Consider the following 12,790-nt stretch of genomic DNA (forward strand, 5'->3'; position numbering starts at 1 on the left):
CATGTACTGATGATGGGTCTTGTGTTGAACTCATATGCTGATGTAGTCATATGCTGATGGAAGTGCTGTTTCCGCAGCCAGGCACTGACGGCGGTTCTGGTGATGTATCAATGTAGCTGTGGCAATCTTTAACTTACTAGACTTGATATTAGGTCATGCTAGGGTCAGTATGCCGTCCTGAAAATACAGCTGTCTGAATGAGGCCATTATTGGTCTGCCGAGCAAAAGTTTGACAAAAGCTCCCAGACACTATAGACAGCTTTGCCATCATTAGGGCGGCTGCTCTCTCTCCCAAAAATTGCAGTTTTCTTCACAGTCTCGCCTCCCTTGTCTGAAAGTGCCAAAACGAAAAAGGAGCCTGGCCAACAGGGGTTCATCTGATCATTCACATACCGCGTGTGCACTTTCTCGGAGTGCGATGCCAGAGGTGACGGCACAGCCAATCCTCGTTAGTATAGTGGTAAGTATCCCCGCCTGTCACGCGGGAGACCGGGGTTCGATTCCCCGACGGGGAGGCCTCTCTTATATTCTTGAATTTGCTCCGAGAAGCTGATCCTGCTGGCAATAAATTCATATTCAGGGGCTTTTGATATTTTATTGTTTGATTGTCACTTTACTGCCACCAGAAGTCTCTACATTGTGTGATAAATCCATCCCCCCCCAAAACGGAATTATTTGCGCTCATACCTATTTCCAGTTCTTTGCGTAGGGGATAAACGCCCCACCCATGGCCGGTTAGCTCAGTTGGTTAGAGCGTGGTGCTAATAACGCCAAGGTCGCGGGTTCGATCCCCGTACGGGCCAAGCACAGCTTTTTAGAGGTCCCGTGCACTCGTTTCATCCCAGGTAGGTCGATGCTGAAGCTTGTTTCTTTTTACTCCGCGTTTTGTTCATAGTGCTTTCTGTGTAGAATTGCATGCCTAACTGATTTGCAGAAGTAGTTGTCCCTATGGTGTGGTGGTGTTATTTGAAGCCTGTAGCAAGCAGATAGTATAGTTGCAGCGTATTTTGCTGTTGACCTTTGCGCCATTGCAATGGATCTCTGTGTTAAGCTTGGTGCTGTGTTTATGTGCTGATGGTGTCTCTGGTGCTGTATTCATGTACTGATGATGGGTCTTGTGTTGAACTCATATGCTGATGTAGTCATATGCTGATGGAAGTGCTGTTTCCGCAGCCAGGCACTGACGGCGGTTCTGGTGATGTATCAATGTAGCTGTGGCAATCTTTAACTTACTAGACTTGATATTAGGTCATGCTAGGGTCAGTATGCTGTCCTGAAAATACAGCTGTCTGAATGAGGCCATTATTGGTCTGCCGAGCAAAAGTTTGACAAAAGCTCCCAGACACTATAGACAGCTTTGCCATCATTAGGGCGGCTGCTCTCTCTCCCAAAAATTGCAGTTTTCTTCACAGTCTCGCCTCCCTTGTCTGAAAGTGCCAAAACGAAAAAGGAGCCTGGCCAACAGGGGTTCATCTGATCATTCACATACCGCGTGTGCACTTTCTCGGAGTGCGATGCCAGAGGTGACGGCACAGCCAATCCTCGTTAGTATAGTGGTAAGTATCCCCGCCTGTCACGCGGGAGACCGGGGTTCGATTCCCCGACGGGGAGGCCTCTCTTATATTCTTGAATTTGCTCCGAGAAGCTGATCCTGCTGGCAATAAATTCATATTCAGGGGCTTTTGATATTTTATTGTTTGATTGTCACTTTACTGCCACCAGAAGTCTCTACATTGTGTGATAAATCCATCCCCCCCAAAACGGAATTATTTGCGCTCATACCTATTTCCAGTTCTTTGCGTAGGGGATAAACACCCCACCCATGGCCGGTTAGCTCAGTTGGTTAGAGCGTGGTGCTAATAACGCCAAGGTCGCGGGTTCGATCCCCGTACGGGCCAAGCACAGCTTTTTAGAGGTCCCGTGCACTCGTTTCATCCCAGGTAGGTCGATGCTGAAGCTTGTTTCTTTTTACTCCGCGTTTTGTTCATAGTGCTTTCTGTGTAGAATTGCATGCCTAACTGATTTGCAGAAGTAGTTGTCCCTATGGTGTGGTGGTGTTATTTGAAGCCTGTAGCAAGCAGATAGTATAGTTGCAGCGTATTTTGCTGTTGACCTTTGCGCCATTGCAATGGATCTCTGTGTTAAGCTTGGTGCTGTGTTTATGTGCTGATGGTGTCTCTGGTGCTGTATTCATGTACTGATGATGGGTCTTGTGTTGAACTCATATGCTGATGTAGTCATATGCTGATGGAAGTGCTGTTTCCGCAGCCAGGCACTGACGGCGGTTCTGGTGATGTATCAATGTAGCTGTGGCAATCTTTAACTTACTAGACTTGATATTAGGTCATGCTAGGGTCAGTATGCCGTCCTGAAAATACAGCTGTCTGAATGAGGCCATTATTGGTCTGCCGAGCAAAAGTTTGACAAAAGCTCCCAGACACTATAGACAGCTTTGCCATCATTAGGGCGGCTGCTCTCTCTCCCAAAAATTGCAGTTTTCTTCACAGTCTCGCCTCCCTTGTCTGAAAGTGCCAAAACGAAAAAGGAGCCTGGCCAACAGGGGTTCATCTGATCATTCACATACCGCGTGTGCACTTTCTCGGAGTGCGATGCCAGAGGTGACGGCACAGCCAATCCTCGTTAGTATAGTGGTAAGTATCCCCGCCTGTCACGCGGGAGACCGGGGTTCGATTCCCCGACGGGGAGGCCTCTCTTATATTCTTGAATTTGCTCCGAGAAGCTGATCCTGCTGGCAATAAATTCATATTCAGGGGCTTTTGATATTTTATTGTTTGATTGTCACTTTACTGCCACCAGAAGTCTCTACATTGTGTGATAAATCCATCCCCCCCCAAAACGGAATTATTTGCGCTCATACCTATTTCCAGTTCTTTGCGTAGGGGATAAACGCCCCACCCATGGCCGGTTAGCTCAGTTGGTTAGAGCGTGGTGCTAACAACGCCAAGGTCGCGGGTTCGATCCCCGTACGGGCCAAGCACAGCTTTTGAGAGGTCCCGTGCACTCGTTTCATCCCAGGTAGGTCGATGCTGAAGCTTGTTTCTTTTTACTCCACGTTTTGTTCATAGTGCTTTCTGTGTAGAATTGCATGCCTAACTGATTTGCAGAAGTAGTTGTCCCTATGGTGTGGTGGTGTTATTTGAAGCCTGTAGCAAGCAGATAGTATAGTTGCAGCGTATTTTGCTGTTGACCTTTGCGCCATTGCAATGGATCTCTGTGTTAAGCTTGGTGCTGTGTTTATGTGCTGATGGTGTCTCTGGTGCTGTATTCATGTACTGATGATGGGTCTTGTGTTGAACTCATATGCTGATGTAGTCATATGCTGATGGAAGTGCTGTTTCCGCAGCCAGGCACTGACGGCGGTTCTGGTGATGTATCAATGTAGCTGTGGCAATCTTTAACTTACTAGACTTGATATTAGGTCATGCTAGGGTCAGTATGCCGTCCTGAAAATACAGCTGTCTGAATGAGGCCATTATTGGTCTGCCGAGCAAAAGTTTGACAAAAGCTCCCAGACACTATAGACAGCTTTGCCATCATTAGGGCGGCTGCTCTCTCTCCCAAAAATTGCAGTTTTCTTCACAGTCTCGCCTCCCTTGTCTGAAAGTGCCAAAACGAAAAAGGAGCCTGGCCAACAGGGGTTCATCTGATCATTCACATACCGCGTGTGCACTTTCTCGGAGTGCGATGCCAGAGGTGACGGCACAGCCAATCCTCGTTAGTATAGTGGTAAGTATCCCCGCCTGTCACGCGGGAGACCGGGGTTCGATTCCCCGACGGGGAGGCCTCTCTTATATTCTTGAATTTGCTCCGAGAAGCTGATCCTGCTGGCAATAAATTCATATTCAGGGGTTTTTGATATTTTATTGTTTGATTGTCACTTTACTGCCACCAGAAGTCTCTACATTGTGTGATAAATCCATCCCCCCCCAAAACGGAATTATTTGCGCTCATACCTATTTCCAGTTCTTTGCGTAGGGGATAAACGCCCCACCCATGGCCGGTTAGCTCAGTTGGTTAGAGCGTGGTGCTAATAACGCCAAGGTCGCGGGTTCGATCCCCGTACGGGCCAAGCACAGCTTTTTAGAGGTCCCGTGCACTCGTTTCATCCCAGGTAGGTCGATGCTGAAGCTTGTTTCTTTTTACTCCGCGTTTTGTTCATAGTGCTTTCTGTGTAGAATTGCATGCCTAACTGATTTGCAGAAGTAGTTGTCCCTATGGTGTGGTGGTGTTATTTGAAGCCTGTAGCAAGCAGATAGTATAGTTGCAGCGTATTTTGCTGTTGACCTTTGCGCCATTGCAATGGATCTCTGTGTTAAGCTTGGTGCTGTGTTTATGTGCTGATGGTGTCTCTGGTGCTGTATTCATGTACTGATGATGGGTCTTGTGTTGAACTCATATGCTGATGTAGTCATATGCTGATGGAAGTGCTGTTTCCGCAGCCAGGCACTGACGGCGGTTCTGGTGATGTATCAATGTAGCTGTGGCAATCTTTAACTTACTAGACTTGATATTAGGTCATGCTAGGGTCAGTATGCCGTCCTGAAAATACAGCTGTCTGAATGAGGCCATTATTGGTCTGCCGAGCAAAAGTTTGACAAAAGCTCCCAGACACTATAGACAGCTTTGCCATCATTAGGGCGGCTGCTCTCTCTCCCAAAAATTGCAGTTTTCTTCACAGTCTCGCCTCCCTTGTCTGAAAGTGCCAAAACGAAAAAGGAGCCTGGCCAACAGGGGTTCATCTGATCATTCACATACCGCGTGTGCACTTTCTCGGAGTGCGATGCCAGAGGTGACGGCACAGCCAATCCTCGTTAGTATAGTGGTAAGTATCCCCGCCTGTCACGCGGGAGACCGGGGTTCGATTCCCCGACGGGGAGGCCTCTCTTATATTCTTGAATTTGCTCCGAGAAGCTGATCCTGCTGGCAATAAATTCATATTCAGGGGCTTTTGATATTTTATTGTTTGATTGTCACTTTACTGCCACCAGAAGTCTCTACATTGTGTGATAAATCCATCCCCCCCCAAAACGGAATTATTTGCGCTCATACCTATTTCCAGTTCTTTGCGTAGGGGATAAACGCCCCACCCATGGCCGGTTAGCTCAGTTGGTTAGAGCGTGGTGCTAATAACGCCAAGGTCGCGGGTTCGATCCCCGTACGGGCCAAGCACAGCTTTTTAGAGGTCCCGTGCACTCGTTTCATCCCAGGTAGGTCGATGCTGAAGCTTGTTTCTTTTTACTCCGCGTTTTGTTCATAGTGCTTTCTGTGTAGAATTGCATGCCTAACTGATTTGCAGAAGTAGTTGTCCCTATGGTGTGGTGGTGTTATTTGAAGCCTGTAGCAAGCAGATAGTATAGTTGCAGCGTATTTTGCTGTTGACCTTTGCGCCATTGCAATGGATCTCTGTGTTAAGCTTGGTGCTGTGTTTATGTGCTGATGGTGTCTCTGGTGCTGTATTCATGTACTGATGATGGGTCTTGTGTTGAACTCATATGCTGATGTAGTCATATGCTGATGGAAGTGCTGTTTCCGCAGCCAGGCACTGACGGCGGTTCTGGTGATGTATCAATGTAGCTGTGGCAATCTTTAACTTACTAGACTTGATATTAGGTCATGCTAGGGTCAGTATGCCGTCCTGAAAATACAGCTGTCTGAATGAGGCCATTATTGGTCTGCCGAGCAAAAGTTTGACAAAAGCTCCCAGACACTATAGACAGCTTTGCCATCATTAGGGCGGCTGCTCTCTCTCCCAAAAATTGCAGTTTTCTTCACAGTCTCGCCTCCCTTGTCTGAAAGTGCCAAAACGAAAAAGGAGCCTGGCCAACAGGGGTTCATCTGATCATTCACATACCGCGTGTGCACTTTCTCGGAGTGCGATGCCAGAGGTGACGGCACAGCCAATCCTCGTTAGTATAGTGGTAAGTATCCCCGCCTGTCACGCGGGAGACCGGGGTTCGATTCCCCGACGGGGAGGCCTCTCTTATATTCTTGAATTTGCTCCGAGAAGCTGATCCTGCTGGCAATAAATTCATATTCAGGGGCTTTTGATATTTTATTGTTTGATTGTCACTTTACTGCCACCAGAAGTCTCTACATTGTGTGATAAATCCATCCCCCCTCAAAACGGAATTATTTGCGCTCATACCTATTTCCAGTTCTTTGCGTAGGGGATAAACGCCCCACCTATGGCCGGTTAGCTCAGTTGGTTAGAGCGTGGTGCTAATAACGCCAAGGTCGCGGGTTCGATCCCCGTACGGGCCAAGCACAGCTTTTTAGAGGTCCCGTGCACTCGTTTCATCCCAGGTAGGTCGATGCTGAAGCTTGTTTCTTTTTACTCCGCGTTTTGTTCATAGTGCTTTCTGTGTAGAATTGCATGCCTAACTGATTTGCAGAAGTAGTTGTCCCTATGGTGTGGTGGTGTTATTTGAAGCCTGTAGCAAGCAGATAGTATAGTTGCAGCGTATTTTGCTGTTGACCTTTGCGCCATTGCAATGGATCTCTGTGTTAAGCTTGGTGCTGTGTTTATGTGCTGATGGTGTCTCTGGTGCTGTATTCATGTACTGATGATGGGTCTTGTGTTGAACTCATATGCTGATGTAGTCATATGCTGATGGAAGTGCTGTTTCCGCAGCCAGGCACTGACGGCGGTTCTGGTGATGTATCAATGTAGCTGTGGCAATCTTTAACTTACTAGACTTGATATTAGGTCATGCTAGGGTCAGTATGCCGTCCTGAAAATACAGCTGTCTGAATGAGGCCATTATTGGTCTGCCGAGCAAAAGTTTGACAAAAGCTCCCAGACACTATAGACAGCTTTGCCATCATTAGGGCGGCTGCTCTCTCTCCCAAAAATTGCAGTTTTCTTCACAGTCTCGCCTCCCTTGTCTGAAAGTGCCAAAACGAAAAAGGAGCCTGGCCAACAGGGGTTCATCTGATCATTCACATACCGCGTGTGCACTTTCTCGGAGTGCGATGCCAGAGGTGACGGCACAGCCAATCCTCGTTAGTATAGTGGTAAGTATCCCCGCCTGTCACGCGGGAGACCGGGGTTCGATTCCCCGACGGGGAGGCCTCTCTTATATTCTTGAATTTGCTCCGAGAAGCTGATCCTGCTGGCAATAAATTCATATTCAGGGGCTTTTGATATTTTATTGTTTGATTGTCACTTTACTGCCACCAGAAGTCTCTACATTGTGTGATAAATCCATCCCCCCCCAAAACGGAATTATTTGCGCTCATACCTATTTCCAGTTCTTTGCGTAGGGGATAAACGCCCCACCCATGGCCGGTTAGCTCAGTTGGTTAGAGCGTGGTGCTAATAACGCCAAGGTCGCGGGTTCGATCCCCGTACGGGCCAAGCACAGCTTTTTAGAGGTCCCGTGCACTCGTTTCATCCCAGGTAGGTCGATGCTGAAGCTTGTTTCTTTTTACTCCGCGTTTTGTTCATAGTGCTTTCTGTGTAGAATTGCATGCCTAACTGATTTGCAGAAGTAGTTGTCCCTATGGTGTGGTGGTGTTATTTGAAGCCTGTAGCAAGCAGATAGTATAGTTGCAGCGTATTTTGCTGTTGACCTTTGCGCCATTGCAATGGATCTCTGTGTTAAGCTTGGTGCTGTGTTTATGTGCTGATGGTGTCTCTGGTGCTGTATTCATGTACTGATGATGGGTCTTGTGTTGAACTCATATGCTGATGTAGTCATATGCTGATGGAAGTGCTGTTTCCGCAGCCAGGCACTGACGGCGGTTCTGGTGATGTATCAATGTAGCTGTGGCAATCTTTAACTTACTAGACTTGATATTAGGTCATGCTAGGGTCAGTATGCCGTCCTGAAAATACAGCTGTCTGAATGAGGCCATTATTGGTCTGCCGAGCAAAAGTTTGACAAAAGCTCCCAGACACTATAGACAGCTTTGCCATCATTAGGGCGGCTGCTCTCTCTCCCAAAAATTGCAGTTTTCTTCACAGTCTCGCCTCCCTTGTCTGAAAGTGCCAAAACGAAAAAGGAGCCTGGCCAACAGGGGTTCATCTGATCATTCACATACCGCGTGTGCACTTTCTCGGAGTGCGATGCCAGAGGTGACGGCACAGCCAATCCTCGTTAGTATAGTGGTAAGTATCCCCGCCTGTCACGCGGGAGACCGGGGTTCGATTCCCCGACGGGGAGGCCTCTCTTATATTCTTGAATTTGCTCCGAGAAGCTGATCCTGCTGGCAATAAATTCATATTCAGGGGCTTTTGATATTTTATTGTTTGATTGTCACTTTACTGCCACCAGAAGTCTCTACATTGTGTGATAAATCCATCCCCCCCCAAAACGGAATTATTTGCGCTCATACCTATTTCCAGTTCTTTGCGTAGGGGATAAACGCCCCACCCATGGCCGGTTAGCTCAGTTGGTTAGAGCGTGGTGCTAATAACGCCAAGGTCGCGGGTTCGATCCCCGTACGGGCCAAGCACAGCTTTTTAGAGGTCCCGTGCACTCGTTTCATCCCAGGTAGGTCGATGCTGAAGCTTGTTTCTTTTTACTCCGCGTTTTGTTCATAGTGCTTTCTGTGTAGAATTGCATGCCTAACTGATTTGCAGAAGTAGTTGTCCCTATGGTGTGGTGGTGTTATTTGAAGCCTGTAGCAAGCAGATAGTATAGTTGCAGCGTATTTTGCTGTTGACCTTTGCGCCATTGCAATGGATCTCTGTGTTAAGCTTGGTGCTGTGTTTATGTGCTGATGGTGTCTCTGGTGCTGTATTCATGTACTGATGATGGGTCTTGTGTTGAACTCATATGCTGATGTAGTCATATGCTGATGGAAGTGCTGTTTCCGCAGCCAGGCACTGACGGCGGTTCTGGTGATGTATCAATGTAGCTGTGGCAATCTTTAACTTACTAGACTTGATATTAGGTCATGCTAGGGTCAGTATGCCGTCCTGAAAATACAGCTGTCTGAATGAGGCCATTATTGGTCTGCCGAGCAAAAGTTTGACAAAAGCTCCCAGACACTATAGACAGCTTTGCCATCATTAGGGCGGCTGCTCTCTCTCCCAAAAATTGCAGTTTTCTTCACAGTCTCGCCTCCCTTGTCTGAAAGTGCCAAAACGAAAAAGGAGCCTGGCCAACAGGGGTTCATCTGATCATTCACATACCGCGTGTGCACTTTCTCGGAGTGCGATGCCAGAGGTGACGGCACAGCCAATCCTCGTTAGTATAGTGGTAAGTATCCCCGCCTGTCATGCGGGAGACCGGGGTTCGATTCCCCGACGGGGAGGCCTCTCTTATATTCTTGAATTTGCTCCGAGAAGCTGATCCTGCTGGCAATAAATTCATATTCAGGGGCTTTTGATATTTTATTGTTTGATTGTCACTTTACTGCCACCAGAAGTCTCTACATTGTGTGATAAATCCATCCCCCCCCAAAACGGAATTATTTGCGCTCATACCTATTTCCAGTTCTTTGCGTAGGGGATAAACGCCCCACCCATGGCCGGTTAGCTCAGTTGGTTAGAGCGTGGTGCTAATAACGCCAAGGGCGCGGGTTCGATCCCCGTACGGGCCAAGCACAGCTTTTTAGAGGTCCCGTGCACTCGTTTCATCCCAGGTAGGTCGATGCTGAAGCTTGTTTCTTTTTACTCCGCGTTTTGTTCATAGTGCTTTCTGTGTAGAATTGCATGCCTAACTGATTTGCAGAAGTAGTTGTCCCTATGGTGTGGTGGTGTTATTTGAAGCCTGTAGCAAGCAGATAGTATAGTTGCAGCGTATTTTGCTGTTGACCTTTGCGCCATTGCAATGGATCTCTGTGTTAAGCTTGGTGCTGTGTTTATGTGCTGATGGTGTCTCTGGTGCTGTATTCATGTACTGATGATGGGTCTTGTGTTGAACTCATATGCTGATGTAGTCATATGCTGATGGAAGTGCTGTTTCCGCAGCCAGGCACTGACGGCGGTTCTGGTGATGTATCAATGTAGCTGTGGCAATCTTTAACTTACTAGACTTGATATTAGGTCATGCTAGGGTCAGTATGCCGTCCTGAAAATACAGCTGTCTGAATGAGGCCATTATTGGTCTGCCGAGCAAAAGTTTGACAAAAGCTCCCAGACACTATAGACAGCTTTGCCATCATTAGGGCGGCTGCTCTCTCTCCCAAAAATTGCAGTTTTCTTCACAGTCTCGCCTCCCTTGTCTGAAAGTGCCAAAACGAAAAAGGAGCCTGGCCAACAGGGGTTCATCTGATCATTCACATACCGCGTGTGCACTTTCTCGGAGTGCGATGCCAGAGGTGACGGCACAGCCAATCCTCGTTAGTATAGTGGTAAGTATCCCCGCCTGTCACGCGGGAGACCGGGGTTCGATTCCCCGACGGGGAGGCCTCTCTTATATTCTTGAATTTGCTCCGAGAAGCTGATCCTGCTGGCAATAAATTCATATTCAGGGGCTTTTGATATTTTATTGTTTGATTGTCACTTTACTGCCACCAGAAGTCTCTACATTGTGTGATAAATCCATCCCCCCCCAAAACGGAATTATTTGCGCTCATACCTATTTCCAGTTCTTTGCGTAGGGGATAAACGCCCCACCCATGGCCGGTTAGCTCAGTTGGTTAGAGCGTGGTGCTAATAACGCCAAGGTCGCGGGTTCGATCCCCGTACGGGCCAAGCACAGCTTTTTAGAGGTCCCGTGCACTCGTTTCATCCCAGGTAGGTCGATGCTGAAGCTTGTTTCTTTTTACTCCGCGTTTTGTTCATAGTGCTTTCTGTGTAGAATTGCATGCCTAACTGATTTGCAGAAGTAGTTGTCCCTATGGTGTGGTGGTGTTATTTGAAGCCTGTAGCAAGCAGATAGTATAGTTGCAGCGTATTTTGCTGTTGACCTTTGCGCCATTGCAATGGATCTCTGTGTTAAGCTTGGTGCTGTGTTTATGTGCTGATGGTGTCTCTGGTGCTGTATTCATGTACTGATGATGGGTCTTGTGTTGAACTCATATGCTGATGTAGTCATATGCTGATGGAAGTGCTGTTTCCGCAGCCAGGCACTGACGGCGGTTCTGGTGATGTATCAATGTAGCTGTGGCAATCTTTAACTTACTAGACTTGATATTAGGTCATGCTAGGGTCAGTATGCCGTCCTGAAAATACAGCTGTCTGAATGAGGCCATTATTGGTCTGCCGAGCAAAAGTTTGACAAAAGCTCCCAGACACTATAGACAGCTTTGCCATCATTAGGGCGGCTGCTCTCTCTCCCAAAAATTGCAGTTTTCTTCACAGTCTCGCCTCCCTTGTCTGAAAGTGCCAAAACGAAAAAGGAGCCTGGCCAACAGGGGTTCATCTGATCATTCACATACCGCGTGTGCACTTTCTCGGAGTGCGATGCCAGAGGTGACGGCACAGCCAATCCTCGTTAGTATAGTGGTAAGTATCCCCGCCTGTCACGCGGGAGACCGGGGTTCGATTCCCCGACGGGGAGGCCTCTCTTATATTCTTGAATTTGCTCCGAGAAGCTGATCCTGCTGGCAATAAATTCATATTCAGGGGCTTTTGATATTTTATTGTTTGATTGTCACTTTACTGCCACCAGAAGTCTCTACATTGTGTGATAAATCCATCCCCCCCCAAAACGGAATTATTTGCGCTCATACCTATTTCCAGTTCTTTGCGTAGGGGATAAACGCCCCACCCATGGCCGGTTAGCTCAGTTGGTTAGAGCGTGGTGCTAATAACGCCAAGGGCGCGGGTTCGATCCCCGTACGGGCCAAGCACAGCTTTTTAGAGGTCCCGTGCACTCGTTTCATCCCAGGTAGGTCGATGCTGAAGCTTGTTTCTTTTTACTCCGCGTTTTGTTCATAGTGCTTTCTGTGTAGAATTGCATGCCTAACTGATTTGCAGAAGTAGTTGTCCCTATGGTGTGGTGGTGTTATTTGAAGCCTGTAGCAAGCAGATAGTATAGTTGCAGCGTATTTTGCTGTTGACCTTTGCGCCATTGCAATGGATCTCTGTGTTAAGCTTGGTGCTGTGTTTATGTGCTGATGGTGTCTCTGGTGCTGTATTCATGTACTGATGATGGGTCTTGTGTTGAACTCATATGCTGATGTAGTCATATGCTGATGGAAGTGCTGTTTCCGCAGCCAGGCACTGACGGCGGTTCTGGTGATGTATCAATGTAGCTGTGGCAATCTTTAACTTACTAGACTTGATATTAGGTCATGCTAGGGTCAGTATGCCGTCCTGAAAATACAGCTGTCTGAATGAGGCCATTATTGGTCTGCCGAGCAAAAGTTTGACAAAAGCTCCCAGACACTATAGACAGCTTTGCCATCATTAGGGCGGCTGCTCTCTCTCCCAAAAATTGCAGTTTTCTTCACAGTCTCGCCTCCCTTGTCTGAAAGTGCCAAAACGAAAAAGGAGCCTGGCCAACAGGGGTTCATCTGATCATTCACATACCGCGTGTGCACTTTCTCGGAGTGCGATGCCAGAGGTGACGGCACAGCCAATCCTCGTTAGTATAGTGGTAAGTATCCCCGCCTGTCACGCGGGAGACCGGGGTTCGATTCCCCGACGGGGAGGCCTCTCTTATATTCTTGAATTTGCTCCGAGAAGCTGATCCTGCTGGCAATAAATTCATATTCAGGGGCTTTTGATATTTTATTGTTTGATTGTCACTTTACTGCCACCAGAAGTCTCTACATTGTGTGATAAATCCATCCCCCCCCAAAACGGAATTATTTGCGCTCATACCTATTTCCAGTTCTTTGCGTAGGGGATAAACGCCCCACCCATGGCCGG

At 47.7% G+C, this 12,790-nt stretch overlaps 1 non-coding gene across 1 annotated transcript; it reads left to right on the plus strand.

Moving 5' to 3' along the window:
- The first annotated feature begins 2,920 nt into the window (after positions 1–2,920).
- On the plus strand, positions 2,921–2,994 carry TRNAV-AAC (transfer RNA valine (anticodon AAC)). Its single transcript has one exon. It is a non-coding gene; the product is annotated as a tRNA-Val (tRNA).
- The last annotated feature ends 9,796 nt before the right edge of the window (positions 2,995–12,790 follow it).

Source organism: Ranitomeya imitator, chromosome 4 (assembly GCF_032444005.1).
Source record: "Ranitomeya imitator isolate aRanImi1 chromosome 4, aRanImi1.pri, whole genome shotgun sequence".
Taxonomy (NCBI): domain Eukaryota; kingdom Metazoa; phylum Chordata; class Amphibia; order Anura; family Dendrobatidae; genus Ranitomeya; species Ranitomeya imitator.